This window comes from Theropithecus gelada, chromosome 5, assembly GCF_003255815.1.
Source record: "Theropithecus gelada isolate Dixy chromosome 5, Tgel_1.0, whole genome shotgun sequence".
NCBI classification, from domain to species: domain Eukaryota; kingdom Metazoa; phylum Chordata; class Mammalia; order Primates; family Cercopithecidae; genus Theropithecus; species Theropithecus gelada.
The window spans coordinates 87,816,482-87,840,306 of record NC_037672.1 but is presented as its reverse complement, the minus strand read 5'-3'; the positions used below and the strand labels follow the sequence as shown (position 1 = coordinate 87,840,306).

The following is a 23,825-nucleotide window of genomic DNA, read 5'->3' as shown; positions in this document are numbered from 1 at the left end:
GAGTATCAGCGGGGCACACAGGAGGCAGCTTGGTCTGGTATTTAACAATGTGGGTTCTGGAACCTGACTACCTGGCCTTGAATCTCAGCTCTGCTACTTACTGTGCGACCCTGGACAAGTCACTCAACCTCCCTGTTCAGTATCTGCCCCTTTGGGATGCTCAGCAGATTCAAGGGCTTAAGATCTGCGAAGTGCTTAGAAGAGGGCCCAGCACACAATAAATACAGGGTGATAATAGGTGATGCTTAAGGCTCTGCAGCTTATCAACCCTATGAGGGTCACCACAGCATTATGTAATATTTTACTGCTTATAAAGCATGTGCATAATACATCATTTAATATTCCCCTAAGAACCTGTGAGGTGAGCAAAAAGGGTGTATTTATTTTCAGATATGCTATGTTTCAGAGATGCTATGATATGCTATACTTCAGAGATGCTATGTGGCTTTCTCAAGGCCATGTGACAATTTAAGATTTAATGGTCTAATTGAGTGGGCCAAGCTTTCCTGAATGTCTTTTTGTTTTTTTTTTAAAGACAGAGTCTCACTCTCTCACCCAGGTTGGAGTGCAGTGGCACCATCGTAGCTCACTGCAGCCTTGAACTCCTCAGCTCAAGCCATCCTCCCTCCTCAGCCTCTGAATTTCTTTCTTGGCAGGAGCCAGGAGACTAGTGGCTGCACTCAGTTAATGGAAGAGCTGCAAATGGGAAGATAAGAAAGAGAATAAGAAGGGTCAGTATATCCTGGCACAGCCCACACCTGTGGTCAAGATAAGGGGCTGGTGCCCCAAAGTATCTAAATCATCACATAGCTGACAACTTCCCAAAGATGGAGGAAGCGACACAGAGCTCCTTAAAACTCTAGCACCTTCCACAGTTCCTGCTTCAGAAAAGGAGCTTAATAAATGTTATCTGAATTGAGATATAGTGTTACTAGTGCTCTTTCCAGAACACTGTGACTTAATTAGGCTTCAGAGGACTGTGAGAACCTCACCCTTATCTTCACACTGGCTCGATGTGGGAGAAATGTTCTTATTCTAAGATCTATTTAGCAGAGAGATCTTTGTAACTCCCACTGCCTGGGTATACGGTGCAGGGAGGGAAATGCCTTTTCTTTTTCTTTTTTCCTTTCTGTGTATGTGTGTGTGTGTGTGTGTGTGTGTGTGTGTGTGTGTGTGTTTTCTTCTTTTTTCTGCTCTGAAAAACCTGTCAGAGCCAGCAAAAGGGTGTGGGACCTAGGAACAAGGCCAAAGGGGTGAGTGAACATGAGTCAAACATTTTCCTGATGAGAATTGACATCATAATTCCAACCCCCCACCTCCCCTCCGCCCCACCAACCTTCCAAGATCCAGTTTCCTGTGAAACTCCTTCCCCCAATTGCTTCCTGGAGACAAGCCGCTTTTCCAGGATCCTCTCACTCTGTGTCCAGGTACTCCCCTGCACCTTGCTAAATGCCCATGCCTCCATAGCCTCCTCTTCATTGGAGTTTCTCTTTACATTCTCGCCTCACATATTTTTATATTTACCTTCAGACCAAATGGCTCAAAACCAAACTAGATAACGTCTCCGGGCCTCGGGAGTCAGCAAGACTTGTTTTTAAGGCAAATATTCCTTAGTTAATTCCCTAGATTTGAAAACTTCCCAGTTCCATTTCTACCTCGCAGAATGGCCATTGGCAGCCTCACCTTTCTAAGCTTCCTTTTCTTCATCTTCAATTGGAAACTATGTCATGGGTTTCTGGAGGATCAAATGAGATCATGCATGTACTATGGACTGAATTGTGTCCCCCATCCCCAAATTCATATGTTGAAGTCCTATCCCTCAATGTTATGGTATTTGGAAATGGAGCCTTTGGAGGTGATTAGGTTGAGATGAGGTCAAGAGTCTGGCGCCCTCATGATGGAATTTGTGCCCTGATAAGAAGAAATACTAGATAGTTTGCGATCTCTCTGTGCCATGGGGACATGGAAAGAAGAGAGTCATCTGCAAGCCAGGAAGAGGACTGTCACCAGGACCCAAATTATCAGGAACTGTAAGCTAAATTTCTGTTGTTTCAGCCACCCAGGCTACAATGTACTGAATGTTTATATCCCCCCAAATTTGTATGTTGATATCCTGGCCCTCAAGGTGATGGTATTAGGAAATATTAGGGCCTTTCAGAGGTGATTAGGTTATGAAGGCTGAGTCCTCATGAATGGGATTAGTGCCCTTATAAAAGAGGCCCCAGAGAGCTGGTTTGCCCTTTCCACTATCTTCGAACACAGCAAGAAGACAACCATCTATACAAGGACGAACACCTTCACCAGACACCAAATCTGCCAGCCATTTGATCTTGGACTTCCCAGTTTCCAAAACTGTGAGAAATAAATGTTTGTTTATAAGTCACATAGTTTATGATATTTGATTGGAGCAACCCAAAGGAACTAAGACACAGTCTATGGTATTTTGTACAGCGGCCTGTTTGTGTGGAACAAAATACACTCAATGTGCTTTTTCCTGTTCTCCCACTTAACAACCACAACCAACACAGAAGACCTCTGTGACCAGATGTGTGTGGGGTTTTCCCCACCAACAAGCAAGCAATCTCAACTCTGCAGTGGGGCACCAGCTGTATGTCCTAATTCAATTCCAACACTCTCTACCTGGAGATAGCATCAAATCCCACAGGGTGAGGGCTCAGTGGGCAAGACTCCACCCTCCACTTCAAACACCAGTCACAAGTCCAGGTCTCCAGAGCTTCTGACTGACCGGCTATAAATTGGGGTTCCCACAACACCCTCCTCAGGTTCAACTAATTTGTTAGAGTGGCTCACAGGACTCAGGGAAACAGGTTTGCTGGTTTCTTAAGAAGGATATTTCATTTCATTTCATTTATTGAGACAGAGGTACAATCACCACTCACTGCAGCCTCAACCTCCCTGGGCCCAAGCAATGCTCCCACTTCAGCTTCCCAAGTAACTGGGAATGCAGGCATGCACCACCACACCCAGCTAATTTTTACATTTTTTGTAGAGATGGGGTTTCACCATGTTGCCCAGGCTGGTCTCCAACTCCTGGGCTCAAGTAATCTGCCCACCTTGGCCTCCAAAAGTGCTGAGATTACAGGCATGAGTCACCACACCCAGCCAAGAAGGATATTTTAAGGGTTACAAATAAACAGCCAGATGAAGAGACACAGAGGGTGAGGTCTGGAAGGGTCCTGGGTGCAGGAGCTTCTGTCCCCACAGAGTCAGGGTGCTCTGCTTTGCCAGTACATGGATGAGTTCTTGTTCACCTCCCTGTAATCCTCCATGTGTTCAGCTGTCTGGCAGCTCTCAGCATCCTGTTCCTTCTGGGTTTTATGGAGGCTTCATTATGTAGGCATGATTGATTAAACCACTGGCCATTGACTTAATCTTCAGCCCCTTCTGGTGACCAGCTCTCATCCTGAAGCTACCTAGGAGCTGCCAGCCTACAGTCAACTCACTAGCATACAGAAAGACATTGCTTTGGAGTTTCTAAGCATTTTATGTGTTGTATGCCAGGAAACAGAGTCAAAAACCAGATACGTATTTCACAATATCACACAGCCCAAGCTGACTTGAGAAAGCATATAAACCCTCATTTGTTCACTCATTCATTCATTCCACAAACCTGCATTGAATGCTTCTCATGTGTCACACACTGTGCCAGGAACTAGGGATTTCGCAGTAAACCAAACACAGCCCCTGCCTTCGTGAGCATAAAGTCCATTGGGGAGGACTGACAGATAATTATAAAAATAAATAACTATTAGAATTGTGATCAGTTCTGTGCAGAAGCACAAGGGTCCACGGGAGTAGTAAACCCACCTAACTCACTCCAAAAAATCAGGATTTATTCTCTGGGAAAATGACATGTAAGCTGATGAGCTAAGCAAAGGTATGGAAGTAAGGAAGTAGAGAGAAGAGAGGAGAAAGCTCCAGACAGTAGGAATAGCATGTTTAAAGACCTTGAAGTAGAAAAGAGCACAGCTCAAATGAGGTACAAAACAAACCCAGTGTGGGTGGATCATAGTGAGGAAGGCAGAGCCAGACTAGAGTTGAGGTCAAAGAGGCTGGTGGAAACTTGGTGGCCTTTGTAAGAAATCTGAAATGCATGCCAAAAGCAAAGGAGCCGAGGATGTGAAGCCAGGCAGTGACACTATCAGGTGTGCATTTTTATTTTTTATGTATGTATGTATTTATTTTTTATTTTATTTTATTTTTTTTGAGATGGAGTGTACTCTTGTCGCCCAGGCTGGAGTGCAATGGCACAATCTCAGCTCATTACAACCTCTGCCTCCCAGGTTCAAGCGATTCTCCTTCCTCAGCATCCTGAGTAGCTGGGATTACAGGCATGCGCCAGCATGCCCGGCTGATTTTTGTATTTTTAGTAGAGGCGGGGTTTCACCATGTTGGCCAGGCTGGTCTTGAACTCCTGTCCTCAGGTGATCTGCCCAACTCGGTCTCCCAAAGTGCTGAGATTATAGGCGCGAGCCACCATGCCTGGCCAGATGTGTATTTTTAAATCCCCAAATGGGAGACCAGTAGTCCAGCCTAGCCTGCATGCACCACTTGCTAGCCTGTTGTGTAAACGGCACACATTCTGTAACGACACCCTCAGGATTTTCAGTAAATCATATCCGCTCCATCCTCAGTACATGTGATTAGGTTAAGCTGACCATATCCCCAGTTCCAAGAGTGGGCGTGTGACCCAAAATTTGCAGGTTGTGCCCCAACCTTAGAGTTTTTGGTGCCCATGGTATAAGTGATAGAAAGTAGCACTACTGCTCCAATGCTTTAGGATTAATGTGTGTGCAATACAACTATGCAAAAGGCCTTTAGGGAGCAACAGAGATCCTCTTCAGCTTCCATACAACTGTGGCCACTAAGGGAGAGGGAAGGAAGATGATCCAAACTAGGCTGGGAGCTTCCTGAGGGCAGAACCAATTATGCTTGGAGAAAAAGCTGAATGTGTACAGAGACTGAGCATCCCTAATCTGAAAATCCAAAACTTAAAATGCTCCAATGAGCTTTTCCTTTGAGTGTCATGTCAGCACTCAAAAAGTTTCAGATTTTGAAGCATTTTGGATTTTGGATTTTTAGATTAGGGATACACAACCTGTATAGCACATATAGTATTCCAAGCACTATTCTAAGCACTTTATACAAATCAACCCACTTAGCCTTATAAGCCTTATAAGGATCCCTATAACAGAGGTACCGTTTTCATCCCTGTTTTAGACATTATAAAACTGAAGTACAAGGAAGTTAGGTAACTTGGCTAAGGCCACACAACTAGTAAGTGGTAGAGCCAGAACTTGAACTAAAATAGGATCTTTCCTCATCCCATAATCTTATCACTATGCTACATCAGTCTTAAACACTATCAGAGAAATATCTGGGTTCCTTACATCAGTCTTCCTAACACCTACAACAGTGCCTGCCATATAATTAGTGCTTAATAAATATTAAATGGGGTCAGGCGCGGTGACTCACGCCTGTAATCCCAATACTTTGGGAGGCCGAGGCAGGCAGATCACGAGGTCAGGAGTTCAAGACCAGCCATGGCCAGCATGGTGAAACCCCAACTCTGCTAAAAATAAATACTAAATGGATGGCTACATGCATAAAATCGTATTTTCCAGATCATTTCACACTGTGTGTACACATTTGGTTCAAAGTTGGTCTCTAAAATATTTTTATAATAAATCTATGAAATCCATGTGGTTTCTCTTAGATTTCCCTAGAATAATATCTAAATCTAAATAATAATGATACCTATAAAGTATCTAATTTAGGCTGGGTGCAGTGGCTCACATCTGTAATCCCAGCACTTTGGGAGGCCAAGACGGGTGAATCACGAGGTCAGGAGATCTAGACCATCCTGGCCAACATGGTGAAACTCCATCTCTACTAAAAATACAAAAATTATCTGGGCGTGGTGGCACGTGCCTGTAGTCCCAGCTACTCGGGAGGCTGAGGCAGGAGAATTGCGTAAACCCGGGAGGCGGAGGTTGCAGTGAGCCGAGATTGCGCCACTGCACTCCAGCCTGGTGACAGAGCGAGATTCCATCTAAAAAAAAAAAAAAAAAGGATCTTTTAAACCAACACCATAAATATAAAATACAAGTTGTACTTAGCTCTCTTCACTACGATCTTTTAAGTTCACGACCATCTGGAGATTACTACTAGAACCATAGGTTCATAAAACCAGAATGAACCCAAAAGTCATCTGGCCCACACTCGCCTTTAAAACCATGTACCAGTCTACATCATGCGGTACTTCCTTCTTTAGCTGAACAACTACAATAGTTGTATTAGATATCTATAGCATATTGAACATATACAAAAGTATTATGTTCTTCCACATAAAAGACTAGATTCCTTAAGGTCTAGAACTATGACTTAGTTATTCTTGTAATCTAAGCCCTTGATTATTGCCTGGAATTCAAGAGTCATTCACCACATCGTCATCTGTTAGTTCTGGTTCCTGTCTCTGAGGACACACAAAACAAGTCTACTTCTTCTATATGATGGTCCTTCAAATATGTTAAGATGTGTGTGGCCGGGCACAGTGGCTCACACCTGTAATGCCAACACTTTGGGAGGCCAAGGCGGATGGATCACAAAGTCAGGAGATCAAGACCAACCTGGCTGACACGGTGAAACCCCATCTCTACTAAAAATACAAAAAATCAGCCGGGCACGGTGGCAGGCTCCTGTAGGACCTACTTGTGAGGCTGAGGAAGGAGAATGGCGTGAACCCGGGAGGCAGAGTTTGCAATGAGCCGAGATCGTGTCACTGCACTCCAGCCTGTGCGACAGAGTGAGACTCCATCTCAAAATAAATAAATAAATAAATAAATAAAATAAAGATGTTTGCATCCCAAATCTTTTTTTGTTTTGGGCTAAACATGCCCATTTACTTCAACCATATTTCCTCCTGAAAGGGAATTTCAAGTCTCTGCCTCTTTGCAGAGGCGGTCTCTCACTCCCATCAGCCTTGGTTTGGTCAACAGCCGTCTTAACATTTGGAGCTCTGACTAGATGGTGTGACTTAACTAGTGTGATAGCCAGCCTCCAGGATGGTCCCTGAGAGACTTATCAACTTGTGTGCAAGCCATTCTGTAGTTCCCTCCCACACTGAATAGAGGTGACCTGTGTGACAAACAGGATTTGTGAAAGTGACAGTGTGTGACTTCCAAAGCTAAGTTATAAAAGACATGACAGATTTTATCTTATTCCCTTAAATTACTCATTCTGGAGGAAGCCACTCACCATGTCATGAGGACACTCAAACAGGCCTATGGAGAGACTCACAGGAACAGGAACTGAGGCTTTCTGCCACTCATGGGAGTAAGCCACCCTAAAATTGGATCCTCCAGCCCCAGCTAAGCAGCCCCAAATAACATCTTGACTGCAACCCCACAAGAGACCTTGTGCCAGACCATGCAGCCATTCACCAATTCCTAACCTCCAGAGACTATCAGAAATGACAAATGTTTATTGCTGTTTTAAGCTACCAAGTTTTGGGGCAATTGGTTATGTAGCAATAGATGACTAATACAGCAAGAATAGAAGAAAGAGGGACTTAGCCCTTTCTTCCTGACCCTGGATATCATAAGAAACAGTAGAAAGACAAAGAAAAATAGATCAAACTATTAATTTTTAAAGTCGTAGGTTTTAGGCTGGGCACAGTGGCTCATGTCTGTAATCCCAGCACTTTAGGAGGCTGAGGCAGGCAGATTACAAGGTTAAGAGATCGAGACCATCCTGGCCAACATTGTGAAACCCTATCTCTACTTAAAAAAATTCAAAAATTAGCCGAGCATGGTGGTGCACGCCTGTAGTGCCAGCTACTCAGGAGGCTGAGGCAGGAGATCGCTTGAACCCAGGAGGCAGAGGTTGCAGGGAGCCGAGATAGCGCCATTGCACTCCAGCCTGGGTGACAAGAGGGAAACTCCGTCAAAAAAAAAAAAAAAAAAAAAAAAAAAGCCATAGGTTTTTTTCTCTTCTGTGTGTCTGTGTGTAAAATTTCTTAAGGGATATTTTTAATTGTTTTATGTCTCTGTAAGTGCCATACTTAATTTACATAGACACTTAAAACATGGCTTTTAAGACGCTAGTTTTCACTTTTAAGATCTGAGAGGCACAAGCAATTTTTTTTGGCCCGTGAATGCATGCTGGGAAAATCTACTCTTTATTCTTTGCAACAGTCACTTGGAGCCAATGGGCCTTCTTACACACCAGTGTTAAGATTTTCTGTAGTTCTTTGCACATGGTACAGGGAAAAGTTGGATTTAATAGTTATAATCATGTTGGCCTCACTTAATTGAGATTAGGAAGTGCCCAGCTTCATCTGGGAACTCAAAAGAGAAGTTGTTTCTATGTTTTGCCACTGCCACCTCCACCTACAATACACACACACACACACACACACACGTGCACACACACAGGCCTTGCTATGGCGTTTTTCCCCCTATTTTTAATTTTTTCTTATATTTATATGATTTTTTTCTGATTATGTCTACTTTTTGAATTCATACTTTTCAAATGTCTTTCTTTTCTACTTTATTGGCTAGTATGTCTCAACCTCTTCTTAACCTGAGTTACTCTTATGTAGAACTAAAACGTTTTTAAAAATTCTCGGCCGGGCGCGGTGGCTCAAGCCTGTAATCCCAGCACTTTGGGAGGCCGAGACGGGTGGATCACGAGGTCAGAAGATCGAGACCATCCTGGCGAACACGGTGAAACCCCGTCTCTACTAAAAAATACAAAAAACTAGCCGGGCGAGATGGCGGGCGCCTGTAGTCCCAGTTACTTGGGAGGCTGAGGCAGGAGAATGGCGTAGGCCCGGGAGGCGGAGCTTGCAGTGAGCTGAGATCCGGCCACTGCACTCCAGCCGGGCGACAGAGCGAGACTCCGTCTCAAAAAAAAAAAAAAAAAAAAATTCTCAGCTGGGCACAGTGGTGCACGCCTATAATCCCAACACCTTGTGAGGCCAAGGCAAGATAATTGTTTGAGCCCAGGAGTTTGAGACCAGCCTGGGCAACATGGTGAGACCCTGTCTCTGCAAAAAAAAAAAAAAAAAAATTAAATTAGCCAGGCGTGGTGGCATGCAACTGTAGTCCCAGCTACTCAGGAGGCTGAGGTGGGAGGATCATTTGAGCCAGGGAGGTCAAAGCTGCAGTGAGCTGTGATTGTGTCACTGTACTCACCTGGGCAACAGAGCAAGACCTAGGCTCCAAAAATATATAAAAATAAAATAAATTCTCTCAAGTCAGTTAACTTTAAGGTGTCAATATCCAGGGTATTACCTCGCTCTCAGTGACTTTAAGCACATAAAGAGATACCTGAATTCAAGCTTTGAGGATCATCTGGTGACTCAGCACTTGATATATTTAAAGATATCAATGTGTCCTTTGAAGCTGTAATGGACTGTGAGGTAATCTGAAGGTCTAGAAAACGAAATACATGTTAGTTACTGGAAGAATAACTTAGTCTTGGAGAAACAAAAGAGTTTTAAGTGAACATCTTCAGAAATCTTGCTATTAACTTTTTCTGCTGTAGTTAATCACACCATTTGGAGGACATTTGGATATGAACATATAAAGGAATACAATATCTTTATTCAGAAAAATAAGGGGAAAAATCAGGCAAAGAAAAAAGTAGAAATAATATTTATTTATTTTTATTGTTATTTTGAGACTGAGTCTCACTCTATCACCCATGCTGGAATGCAGTGGCTCCATCTCAGCTGACCGCAACCTCTGCCCACTGGGTTCAAGCAATTCTTGTGCCTCAGCCTTCTGAGTAGCTGGGATTACAGGCACCTGCCACCATGCCCGGCTAATTTTTGTATTTTTAGTAGAGACAGGGTTTCACCATTTTGACCAGGCTGGCCTCGAACTCCTGACTTCAAGTGATCCACCCGCCTTGGCCTCCTAAAGTGCTGGGATTACAGGTGTGAGCCACTGTGCCGGCCATATTTATATCAGTGTTTACATAGTGCTTAATATTTTACAAAACATGTTCATTTGCAATGTCACCTCTGACCCTCACCATACCCCAGTGTTGTAAACAGAGAAATATTCATCCCATTCTATAAACTTCAGAGAAAACTGAAGTTAAATGACTTACTCAGGCTGGGCATGGTGGCTCACACCTGTAATCCCAGCACTTTGGGCAGCTGAAGCAGGAGGTTTGCTTGAGCTTGGGAGTTCAAGAACAGCCTGGGCAACATAGTAAGACCTCGTCTCTACTAAAAATTGAAATAAATTAGGTAGGTGTGGTAGAGCACAGCTGTAGTCCCAGTTATTTGGGGGGCTCAAGCAGGAGAATTGCTTGAGCCAGGGAAGCCAAGACTGCAGTGAGCAATGATCATGCCACTGTACTCCATCCAGCCTGGGCAATAGAGTGAAAACCTGTCTCAAAAAAATAAAATTAATTAATTACATTAAATTAATTTTAAAAAATGATTTACTCAAGCTCAAATGACTCCTAAAAGCTGAAATACAGCTAAGGTTAAGGCGTCTGCTGTAGGTGAAAGTTTCCACTGCAAGGGACAAAAGATAAATAAGAAGGAAAAAATATGAGCAACGAGAAAATAAAGCTAACTGGTTTTATTCAGTATAATGAGCAATTGTTGAGTGGTTATTTTTAAAGTCTATATGCTTCCCCAAAGATTTTACAATCCCATGATGATATTTAAGAAACTGGGCATTTCTCCATCAGCCAGGAAGGACATCAATGTTGAGAACAATAACTACCATGGCTTCCACTGTTTTGAAGAAATTTCAGATGCACAGACTTCTGGCCAGGTGTCTGTGATTTCATATTGTCAGAGCATTTCTTGTAATGCCGGGGTTTGCAGCTCTTTTAAAGTTTACATGGCTGAACCAAGAAAGAAGACATGTGCAGATTTCTACAGAAACTATGATTCCATGAAAGATTTTGAGGAGATGAAGAGGGCTGGTATCTTTCAGAGTGCAAAGTGACTTTGGAATGTTAAGAATGTTTTGGGATTGAGTTCCTCAGAAGTTTGTCACTGACCTATGTTCCTGAACTATGAAACATGAATATGTGGGCTAAGGAATCATTTGTACTGATAAATAAACAATTACAAATTTTAAAAAAGAAACTGAGGAAACTGGGTTAACTCAACACTTGTCCTTTTTATCATCCGTGTAATGCAGCTAATTATAGTACTCATTCATAAAGTTGTTGGGAGGATTAAAATGAGATAATATATGACAAGTACTCAATGTTAGTTGTTATTATTGAGGATGTTGTTATTTTAATCAGGATGGACAAAATTCTAGATAAAGAGAAGATATGCATTTTCATGCTATTATAATCAGCCAACTATAAATTCTCTTTCTTCAGTTTTTTTCTAGAAAATGAAGGCAATATTCCTTTCTAGTTGCCTCCTTCACAGAAAAAATTCACCAGAATGAATCATGTTCTCAGCACCGTCAAAGCCTTGTAGAAATACAAGAAGATCCTGCAACCATTTTTCTCTTCCAGTCTTTCTCCTTGCCATTCTGAGCAAAGCCATACTGCAGGGTGGTAGAAAGGGTATATGAATGGTCATTCATTCAGACTTACATGGCTGTCTGCAATTTAAGAGTTCAATGGCTGAACTGGAAAGAACAGCCAGCATGATTTTATTGTTTTCTGAGATTTGTATGAACAGCTCACACTATCTATGAGAGGTTCATTGAGATGGCAATGCACCTGTCATCTAAGGAACAGACAGATTATTTTGCTGAGGATGAGCATAGTCACTAGCCTGTAAGAGGTTTCTCCACAAGAATATGCTTCTTCAAAATGTACTTGCAAGGCTGTTGAGACTACTGCTTACCTTAGACATGATCCCACTTTGGCCCGAAGATCCCACTCTGCCAGTGGGTGACCTGTTGTTCAAGGGCATATCACATGAGCAGGTGAGCATTCTTATAAGTGTCTCAGAGTAGCTGTCAATTCACAATTACAGCATGAATGCTGACTAAACCAGAGACCATTCAAACCCACCTACACCCTGTGACATCAGCATGTGATTCTATTCTGCCCTTCCTGATTTGAGATGCTTTAGGAATGATGTAACTTGGCAAAGAAATTCTAAGTCAAAAATTTTTTTATCATAATCTCAGATCCACTAAGAGTGATGCCAATCAACCCATGAATGTAATGTTTCTCACATGTGGATTCTATAATTAGTGCTTACTAACAGAGGTTTCTTCAAGTTACTGAAATGAGTTTACAAACTTTAGGTAGCTCAGGACCCTACCCTCATGTATATGTGAGATTTCATTTTTATAAATGCCACTGTCAAAGGGTCAGGTGTTGCTTTTTATTCTCATTGCTAGGATGGTCAAAACCAACATTTTGAGCATCACAGAGCACAGCAGTCCAGTCAGATTTAATCCAGTCAGATTAGGATCATATCATTAGAGAACAGTTCCGCAATCTTTTCTAATTCCTCTTTTGTTTCTGGATCATAATTAAAATAATATAGGAACAACTTTATTAATAAAGCTTGAATTATATTTGTCTGTATTGAGCTGGCCTTTCATCTTTCTGTCACGCAACCTTAAAAGATCTCTTATGATTTATTTATTTATTTATTGTTTTGAGATGGAGTCTCTCTCTGTCCCCAGGGCTGGAGTGCAGTGACACGATCTTGCCTCACTGCAACCTCGACCTCCCGGGTTCAAGCAATTATCTGGCCTCAGCCTCCCAGGTAGCTGGGATTACAGGCATGCACCACCACACCATGTTAATTTTGTACTTTTAGTAGAGATGGGGTTTCGCTGCGTTGGCCAGACTGGTCTCAAACTCCTGACCTCAAGTGATCTGCCCACCTTGGCCTCCCAAAGTGCTGGGATTACATACGTGAGCCACCATGCCCGGCCTCTCTTATGATTTGTAAACTATTACCTTTACGTTTTCCTGCATGACATTAAATTATAAAATCTTTGAAATTTTACTGTGTACTTTCTTTTCCAAGTTAGTGTTAAAACTTCCCCTTACAGAGCCGGGTGTGGTGGCCCATGCCTGTAATCCTAGCAATTTGGGAGGCTGAGGTGGGTGGATCACTTGAGATCAGGAGTTCCAGACCAGCCTAGCCAACATGGTGAAACCCCGCCTCTACTAAAAATATAAAAATTAGCTGGGCATGGTGGTGGGTGCCTGTAATCCCAGTTACTCAGGAGGCTGAGGCAGGAGAATTGCTTGAACCTGGAAGGCAGAGGTTGCAGTGAGCTGAGATTGAGCCACCACACACTCCAGCCTGGGTGACAGTGCCAGACTGTATTTAAAACAAACAAACAAACAAACAACAAAACTTCCCCTTCTAGAAAACTGACTTTTATCCTTTGCTTTTTGTCCCATTTTTTCCTATATTCTCTTTCTCCTGAAATACATTATTTCTTTCCTTTCACCATAATCATAGTGATCTTTTTTCTTTTTCTTATTTCTTTTACTAATATCTCAAAGGTGTTTTAATTGCTCACTGAAAACTTTGTTAAATTTAAACCAAAAGACATTTTGAAGATTAATATTTAAGAAAACGTCTTCACATTTAAACTGCATAGCAACAGATATAAAAATATTTCTTAAAAACAGGAAAAATAAGCCCAATGCGGTGGCTCATGCCTGTAATCCCAGCACTTTGGGAGGCCGAGGCGGGTAGATCACGAGGTCAGCAGTTCGAGATCACCCTGGCCAACATAGTGAAACCCCGTCTCTACTAAAAAATACAAAAATTAGCTGGGTGTTGTGGCACGTGCCTGTAGTCCCAGCTACTCGGGATGCTGAGGCTGGAGAATCACTTCAACCTGGGAGGCGGAGGTTGCAGTGAGCCGAGACTGTGCCATTGCACTCCAGCCTGGGTGACAGAGTGAGACTCTGTCTCAAAAAAAAAAAAAGAAAAATATTGGTCAAAGTGACGCATATTCTATCCTCTCTGGGACATTGGTTAACAATTATCAACTGTCGAAATCAGCACATTCCAATGTGAATTTATTCTGAGAAAAATCTAACATGCTTCTAGAAAAAGCAAGGGGGCAGAGTAATAAGGTTTTTGTTTGTGTCAATTACTGCGCTTTAAGTTGCAATTAATGAAACTCAATTCAACTGTCTCAATAAACAAAAAGCTTCACTGATGGTTGAACTCCAGAGGTGGGACAGGGAAGGTGCGATATTATCAGGCCTCCAGCTCCATTTCTTTGCAATTCTCTAGGCTCTATATCTGTGTGTCAGATTCTTCTCTCTTCTCTGCAAAATGACTGCAGAAGATCCAGTCCTGTCATTTACACATTACACTCTTCAGAGCATAAGAGAGCATTAGTGTTCTTGAAATATCCCCCAAAAAGTTCTAAAATTTGCTTTATTGTACCTTTTCAGGTCACATGCCCTTTACCAAACCAATCAATCATTGTGGAAGGTATAATGTGTAATGATTGGTTAACCTAGATCACATGTTCTCCTTTGGAGCCAGAAGTAATGTCAATTTCCCCAAAATTACAAGACTGAAATAAAACATGAACACAATAGAAACAACTAACTGATGTTAATTATAAATATATTGGAGAAATATTGGCCTATACAACCTCTTAATTCAAACACAGTCTTGAAAATGGAGAAGACTTCAAACCTGGAGAATACGCATTGAGAAGACACCAGCCTAGTGACATTTACTATCACTAAAACTTAATGTAAGGAACCATTAAAGCATAAGTCCATTAGGAGAAATCTTATTCTGTTTTGTTCACCACTTTTCCCTAGTGCCTTGAAGTGTTAGACACATAGTAAGCACTCGATAAATATTGGTTGAGCTAAAGAACTATTTTCTAATGAAGAGTCTTTTATCTGAACATTAGCAAGCTTTGTTCTCAAAGGGAGGGAGGATCCATAAAACACTAAGGAAGCCCCTTCTGAAAATTAAAAAAAAAAATGGGCAAAAGGGGGAGCAGCATTCAGCGCATAGCCCTGTACAAGGAGGAATGGAAAGACATCAGGAAAATACTAGAAACCGTTTCTGTCCTTTAAACAATGAATACTAAAACATAGTATACTGTCAAGATTATGAGCCACAGTCTCAAAGACATGGGCTTGATACACATATACAGTCAACTAATCTTTGACAAGGATATACAATGGAGAAGTAATAATGTCATCAGTAAACGGCGTTGGAAAACCTGGATATCCTCATACAAAATAATAAAATTGGATGCTTATCTTATAATATACACAAAAATTAACTAGAAATGGCTTAAAGTCTTAAGCTAGGCCAGGCACAATGGCTCATGCCTCTAATCCCAGCACTTTGAGAGGCCGAGGTGGGAGGATCACTTGAGGTCAGGGGTTCGAGACCAGTCTGGCCAACATGGTGAAATCACATCTCTACTAAAAATACAAAAAACTAGTTGAGCGTGGTGGCACACACCTGTAATCCTAGCTACTCCAGAGGCTGAGGGAGAAAAATCACTTGAACCCAGGAGGCGGAGGTTATAGTGAGCCGAGATGGTGCAGCTGTACTCCAGTGTGGGTGACAGAGGGAGACTGTCTCCACAAAACAAACAAACAAACACGGCAAAAAGACTTAAGCTAAAGTCTGAAACCTCAAAATTCCTAGAACAAAACATAGGGGAAAATTTCCTTGACATTGCTGTTGGCAATGAATTTTTTGGATGTGATACCTAAAGCACAGGCAATAGAAATAAAAATAATGAAGTAGTACACTGCATCAAATCAAAAAGCTTCTGCACAGCAAAGAAGACAAGCAACAAATGAAAAGAAAACCCACAGAATAGAAGACAATATTTAGAAATCACATATCAGATAAGGGGTTAGTCTCTAATATAGAAAAATAACTCATACAACTCAATAGCGAAAGACAAAAAACTTGATATAAAGATAGGCAAAGGACCAGAATAGACATTTTTTCAAAGAAGATATACCAATGTCCAGCAGGTATATAAAATGTCCTCAGCATTACTAATCATCAGGTAAGTGCAAGTGAAAACCACGATGAGATATCACTTTACACCTGTTAGAATGATATTTTCATCCCTGAGAGGTCTCAGAAACCAAAAAACAATTTAAAAAATAAAATTTAAAAAAAAAAGAATGCCTATTATCCAAGAGACAAAAGATGAGAGTTGGCAAGGGTATGGAGTAAAGGGAACCCTTATACACTGTTGGTGGAAATGTGAATTGGTATAGCCATTATGAAAAACAGTATGGCAGTTCCTCAAAAAATCAAAAACAGAACTCCTGTACGATCCAGCAATCCCACTTCTGTGTGTATAGCCAAACAAAATGAAATCAGTATCTCAAAGAGATACCTGCATTCTCATGTTTACTACAGCACTATTCACATTAGCCAAGTTATGATATCAACTTAAGTATTGCATTCATCCACAGTTAATGGATAAAGAAAATTTGGTGTATGTGTATATATATATACACACACACACACACACCAAATGTATGTATGTATATATACCATATATATGTATGTGTGTGTGTGTGTGTGTGTGTGTGTGTGTATATATTCAGCCATAAAAAGAAGAAAATTCTACCATTTGTGACAATGAGGACATTATGCTAAGTGAAATTAGCCAGACAAAGAAAAACAAATGCTATACAATCTCACTTATATGTGGAATCTAAAAAAACTGAACTCACAGAGGCAGAAAGTAGAATAGCGGTTTTCAGGAGCTGAGGCAGGGGTTTGGGGTGCAGAGTAAGGGGAAGAGATGGGAAGACGTTGGTCAAGGGTACAAACTTTCTGTTATTAGAGTAAAGAGTACTGGGGTTTCGGCTGGGAGCAGTGGCTCATGCCTGTAATCCCAGCACTTTGGAGGCTGAGGCAGGTGGATCACCTGAGATCAAGAGTTCAAGACCAACCTGAGCAACATGGTGAAACCCCATCTCTACTAAAATACAAAAAATTAGCTGGGTGTGGTGGTGCACACCTGTAGTCCCAGCTACTTGGGAAGCTGAGGTATGAGAATCATTTAAACCCAGGAGGTGGAGGTTGCAGTGAGCTGAGATCGTACCACTGGACTCCAGCTTGGACTACAGAGTGAGACTCCGTCTCAAAAAAACAAAACAAAACAAAACAAAAAAAGAGTACTGGGGTTTCTATAGCATGGTGACAATGGTTAATACTGCATTGTATACTTGAAATTTGCTATCAGAGTAGATCTTAAGTATTCTTACCACACATGGTAACTACGTCAGATAATGGATGTGTTAATTAGCTTGATTGTGGTAATCATTTCGCAATGCGTATATATATATTAAATCATCACATATATACCTTAAATATATACAATTTTTATTTGTCAATCAATTTAAATATTTATAAATTTTATTTGATAAATACCTCAAAAAGCTGGGGGAAAAAAGGCTTAGGTTTGAATCCAGGTTCCACTGCCTATAAATTAAGACCTTGGGCAAATTACTCCTTTATTTGTTTCTTTTCTTTTTTCAGAGTCAGGGTCTCACTATGTTATCCAGGCTGGCCTTGAACTCCTGAGCTCAAGGGATCCTCCTGCCTTAGCCTCCCAAGTAGCTAGGAATACAGGCACACACCACTGTGCCTGGCTTCAAATTACTTTTTTGAATCTTTGTTTTCTAATCTATAAGATGGGCATGATACTCTTCTCACTCTTTATTGTCATAGTTCAATGTAATAACATTAAAAAATGCTTAGTAGAGTGTCTGGCATGATAGACACTTGATGAATGATACTTTTTATCACCATTATTCTCATCATCTAAGAAACTTCAATTTGATATAGTCAAATATTCTATTCTACTCATCTACCTCTCTAAGTGAGGGCTACTCTGTAACATACTGCTATGGAAATATTAGGAATCTGCCCCAGGCATGTATAAATAAGTACTTTATACCCAAATGAGTATAAATTAAACCTTTGGTATAATATCTATGGGGAGATAAAACTTTAATTGCCATATAGGAAATCATTGGGGAATTTGGGATGATTTCATGTGTTTGTTTTGGGTTTGCTGTTGCTGTTGTTGTTGCTGTTTTTAGAGATGAGGTCTCACTCTTGTGCCCAAGATGGTCTCGAACTCCTGGTCTTAAGTGAGCCTCCTGCCTAGCCCTCCCAAAGTGCTAGGATTATAGGTGTGAGCCATAGCACCCAGCCTAAGTTTTTACCAGTAGGAAGCAAATGTTTTGTGGAGAAGCTATAGTTTTGAATAGCAATTTAAAGAAGAAAAATAGATGATTGAGAAAAGGTAGAAGTGGAGAAAGGTGTCAATGGGAAGCCCCACATGTGGTAAGATAACTATGTGTGCCATGGATCACAAACAAGCTAGCCTGGTTGAAGCAAAAAGGTTGATGCAGAACGTAATGGGATGAGGGCATTAGATAGGTAAGGAAGTGACAGATGGAAAATCAAGAGTGGTAGCTAATGATGATTGGTGATACTGTATATGATTTTGTGCACCGATATACCATTTTTCCTTTCTTTTTCCATCTACATGGATCTCAAAGATGAGCAATCTTCTCTCTGGAGGTGGATAAGACAGAACATTTTGCAAGCCCTTTAAGTCCTTCAGAAAACACAAACATCCTGTGATCTGTCACTCAGGATTCTGACTCAGACTGGGAATCTGAGCAATGCTCATGGTAATAGGCCAGGACCAGGCCCTAAACATCTGGCTGCTCCACTCCATGGATCTTTGGCATGTTAAATGTCAACAGACCTTGGGGATATAAAGTTGACTCAGTCAGAAAACATCTACGGTCTACATGGAAAAGAAAGTCTTTTGGAAAGAAAAGAAGGCAGGGTTTCTGAACCCTCCATCAGGATTTCCCTACTCCACTCTGTTTCTATTGGATGGGAAGGATGAGGAAAGAGTACTCAGGTACCTTTTCAAGTCATCTGGTGGTCAGGGCTATTTGTAACTCTAATCTCATATTCATACCAATCCTTTCTAAATCCAATCCTATATTTAAAACATGCTGTATTACAACCTTAATTTGGTTTCCCATGTGTATTCCAGTTCTACTGTCAAGTGGTAAGTACTGGATTATCCCTAGATAGACTCACCAAAGATTATACAAGTCCTGAGAGGAGGGAAGTGAGACTGTAGAAGAGACTCAGCATCCAACAAATATATCACATAGTATGTTCAAATGACTCTAAGTACTACACCAAAACAATGACTTTCCTGACCACCATCCTAACCATAACCCCAACCCTGGGCAATTTCATCTTATCATATTGCTTCAAATATTATACATGCTTTAAATAATATAGGCTGATGCCATTTTTACCTCCACTCTCAATGTTTTTTTCTTTTTTCTTTTTTTTTTTGGTTTTTGTTTTGTTTTGTTTTGTTTTGTTTTTTTGAGACTGAGTCTTGCGCTATTGCCCAGGCTGGAGTGATCTTGGCTCACTGCAACCTCTGCCTCCTGGGTTTAAGAAATTCTCCTGCCTCAGCCAACCAAGTAGCTGGGATTACAGGGATGTGCCACCATACCCAACTAATTTTGTATTTTTAGTAGAGACGGGTTTCACTATGTTAGTCAGGCTGGTCTCGAACCCCTGACTTCAGGTGATCCACCCACCTCGGCCTCCCAAAGTGCTGGGATTACAGGCATGAGCCACCATGCCCAGTTCCAATCTCAATTTCTGTTAAATTCAGATCCATATTTCCAACTGCTACTCTACATCAAAAATTTCCTCTTGGCTATTTTTACAGCACTTAAAACTCAAAATGTTTATAACCAAATACTTTATCTTCTTCTGTTCCACTCACTCTATCTACAGTCTCATCTGAAACAACAAAAAACTGCTTATCTTTCATCGGTAACCACTATATTTCTTAACACAATGATCTTCAATACAGACACCTGACCTAGAAACCCAAGTCCCCACTGACCCATTTGTCTTTCTGTACCCCTGTCCTATCTAATCAGTAACCAAGGCTCATTGGTGCTATCTTCCAAATTACTCTTGAATTTATTCTCTCCTCTCCATTCCCACCACCACTGATTAATGTGACATTTATCATTTCAAGTCTGGACTTTGGTACTGGACACTAACTGTCTCTGGTTTCTCTCTCTTCCAATCCCATCCTTTACAATGATTACAATATAATCATTTCAATTTTCTGCTTAGCATCCTTCAAAGACCCTTTATCTTACTACAGAGGTCTTCATACTTCTTCACCTGCCACTCACACCCTTTGCTTTCTGCTACTAAGCAGCCCTTCCTGCTTCTGTCTCCTACATGCAGCTATTCCACCTAAACCTACTTAATGCATATCCATCCTCTGGGACCGTGCTCACTCATGAAACTTTGGCCTAGAAGTCTCTTCTCCTGCTGTTGTTGTTTTTACTCTGAGCATCTCCTAGAAATAGTTCAAGATTCAGTCTCAGAGTCCATAATGCCAGCAGGAAGAAAGAACAGATGTCTCCTCCATGGTTCCACAGATTGTTGCATGCCACTATCACTTATTTGAATTCACTGATGGCTGTGCTTAGGTGTGCCACTGGGCCCGGCCCAGGGTCTAGTCATCTTTGTAGCCCTAGCACCTAACATATGTAGGCACTCAGTAAATAATGGTGAATTAAAATAAACTGAATTTTAATAGCAACTGTCTCCTATTTCCAGAAGTTCCTCTAACAATATGATGTAGGCCTTATATTTAAAAGTAGCCATTATTCTCATAAGTTTTATATTTTGTTGACAGCTAAATACACTAAGAGTCCTGTCTGGGTAAGGGTCATTCTGTGGCCAATTTAAATGGTATTGTGATTATATTAGGTCCATATTGTTTGGAATCTAACTAACTTGTCTGATCTCAGAAAAAGGAAAAAAAAAAGAAGAAGAAGAAAGCACAGGTAAAAACCCCTCTCACGAACAGCGATGAAGTAGTTAACTTTGGCTACCAGTGCACCTTCTACATTCATAATTATTGTCACTGATGCTTTAGAGCATCCAGAATAGGGAAATAGTGTACAACTGAGAACTATTAAATTCTAACAGGCTAAGCACAGTGGCTCACACCTGTAATGCCAGTACTGTGGGAGGCCAAGGCAGGCAGATCACTTGAGGCCAGGAGTTTGAAACCAACCTGGCCAATATGGTGAAACCCCATCTCTACTGAAAGTATAAAAAATTAGCCAGGCGTGGTGTTATATACCTGCAATCTCAGCTACTCGGGAGGCTGACGCATGAGAATCACTTGAACCCAGGAGGCGAAAGTTGCAGTGAGCCAAGGTTGTGCCACTAAACTCCAGCCTGGGAGACAGAGTCTTGCTCTGTCTCAAAAAAAAAAAAAAAAAAAAATCAAACGGTAGCATAGAGACAAAATCTGTGAAAAACCAAACGCTGAATTGTTATTTTATAAAGTGTTCCACTCCTTATCTCAAAATGTTTAAGTGCTATATTTTCCCCACTCACATAAAAAAGTAACCATTTATGTCATTAAAATGATAATAAGGAAATAACTCTTTTATTTTATTAAATATGAATGTCCTTAAGGAACAAGTATTATCTTTAAAAACCTGTTCGGAATTGGTAATTTTATATTTCCATCCATCTTCTGAATTATATTACCTTTTTACCACTTTTGTAGATTATTATGATAAATTCTTGCCTTACCAACAGCTATTGATTTTAATTATTGAGATACCAATGATCTTGTAGGGGGATGCCAATTATTATGAAATATCTGTGGAAGACAATGGTGCTGTGTATGCATAGAGAATCAGGGACACTGTCTTGCTCAATCAATTTTCAGTCAATGAGCTCATCAGCTAAATCTGATGGACTGACAGGGAATCCAAACAGAGTAATACAATACTAAGACAGTAGTTGGTTTGCCCAGAGAAGTCAGATGAGGACGGGCATTGAGCCAAATCCAGAGATTCAGGGCAGACTCCAAATGAGCTCTAGCTATCAACAAGACAATATCTCTTGTTTTCAATCCCATGTAAATTATAAAAACAAGAGGATGTGGCCATTATGGTGTGTTTCCCAAAAACCACTCATATAGCTGTGATGTGAGCAGCTACAGAATTCCACAGGTCAACAGTGGAGGGAGAACCTTAGCCCTAATCTCAGAGCTACTGGATTTAGAAGCATCCACAGCAAATACAGTAACTTATTAGTTTTCCTCATTTAGCCAGGAGGTCTGGAAAGGGAACTTGTCTCCCACCAAAAAAAAAAAAAAAAAAAAAGATACTTTGATTGCAAGTCTGAATCCAGGATCTGATTTTGGCAAGTCCTTTAATCTCTCAATATCTTATTGTGGAAATAATGGTTAAAAGAAAACCACAAAAAGTCCTATCTAGCTTAAGTAATTGTGCTGACCCAATGACATAACTGGTTTGAGTCTTTATAAACTGTAGTCCTATGTACAGGTAAAATAGAATGGTGGGGAAGCATCCACCTAGAACACAGATATTCTTCTTTCAATCCTTCATCAATTATTGAGCATCTCCTATGCCAGGTTCTGCTTTAGATGCTTATGAAACCATGAAAACAAGATAGCTTAGATCTCATTCATTTTGGAGCTTCCACTAGGCATTTGATTCATGTGCAACCAGCTTGTAAAATGTTGGTCATACACAAGTTTTGGGCTCTGCCCTCAAGCAGAGGGGCATGGAGAAGATTATGAGACAGATGATGATAGTAATAAGATGATGCATTGAAATCAGTGCAAATCCATTTCATCTCCATCCCAACCTCACCTTTCCACTGCATCATTGAGTTTGGTGTTCGGTTTAGGAGGTCCTGGATGTGAATTCACCCTCTCTTTGAAATAATAATGGCCCTCTTCTCATAGGGTGGTTGTTCTCAATGACCCCAGCAGACATAAATATCCTGCAGGAGCTTCCATTCTAACAGGGAGATTGAGACAATAAACATAAACACAGGATATAATGTAGCATATAATTGGAAAGTGATGACTGTTATGGGAGAAAAAAATAGAGCATGGAAAAGGGATTGGGAGTGCAGAGGGCACAGTAGTGGATTTGATATTTTAAAAAGAGTGAGAAAGCGACTACTAGAAAGATCTAGATTCTCATTTCAGGTCACCATTCAGAAAAGCTAAGTTTGCTGTATAGTAAGGCTCAGGAGATCTAATCCTGACTGTAGAAACCTCTGATTACAGAATCTTGGATTGTATCTCCCACTTCATCCTTCTAGACCATCCTATAAGATCTGTAAGATTCCACCTGGGAAATCCCTAGGAGTTCTTGGGAAGAAGAAAGATTGTTGGTTGGAATAAAAACAGGGTTGAATGAGTTCCAGAAAGCCGGGTTCTCAAACTTGTGGACAACAATCTGCAGAAGAAGACAACTTCAAAAAACCAACTAGAAGCAACATGCAGAGATTAGAGGGGCTTCCTCAGGAAAGAAGGCAGCTGGTCCACAGCAGAAAAATCTTGAACCACCTCTCCCAGGAATATGGAGGGTCACTCTGCAGAGAACTTCCTCACTTCAGGATCCATGAGGAAGACCAGAAAGAACAAACAGAGGACTCCTGGAAACAGACATGGGGGCAGTACCAGCAAAGCACCTTAGAACCCAAGGAAGGAAAGCCTGGGCAGACCTCACTGTTGAAAGCGAGGACACATTTAAGAACAGAATGGACTAGTTTACAATCCCACCAACAGTGTAAAAGTGTTCCTATCTCTCCACATCCTCTCCAACACCTGTTGTTTCCTGACTTTTTAATGATCGCCATTCTAACTGGTGTGAGATGGTATCTCATTGTGGTTTTGATTTGCATTTCTCTGATGGCCAGTGATGATGAGCATTTTTTC

At 41.1% G+C, this 23,825-nt stretch overlaps 1 pseudogene; it reads left to right on the top strand.

The window, feature by feature from the left end:
• Positions 1-23,300: 23,300 nt before the first annotated feature.
• Positions 23,301-23,825, top strand: part of LOC112624335 — a 2,040-nt pseudogene continuing 1,515 nt past the window's right edge.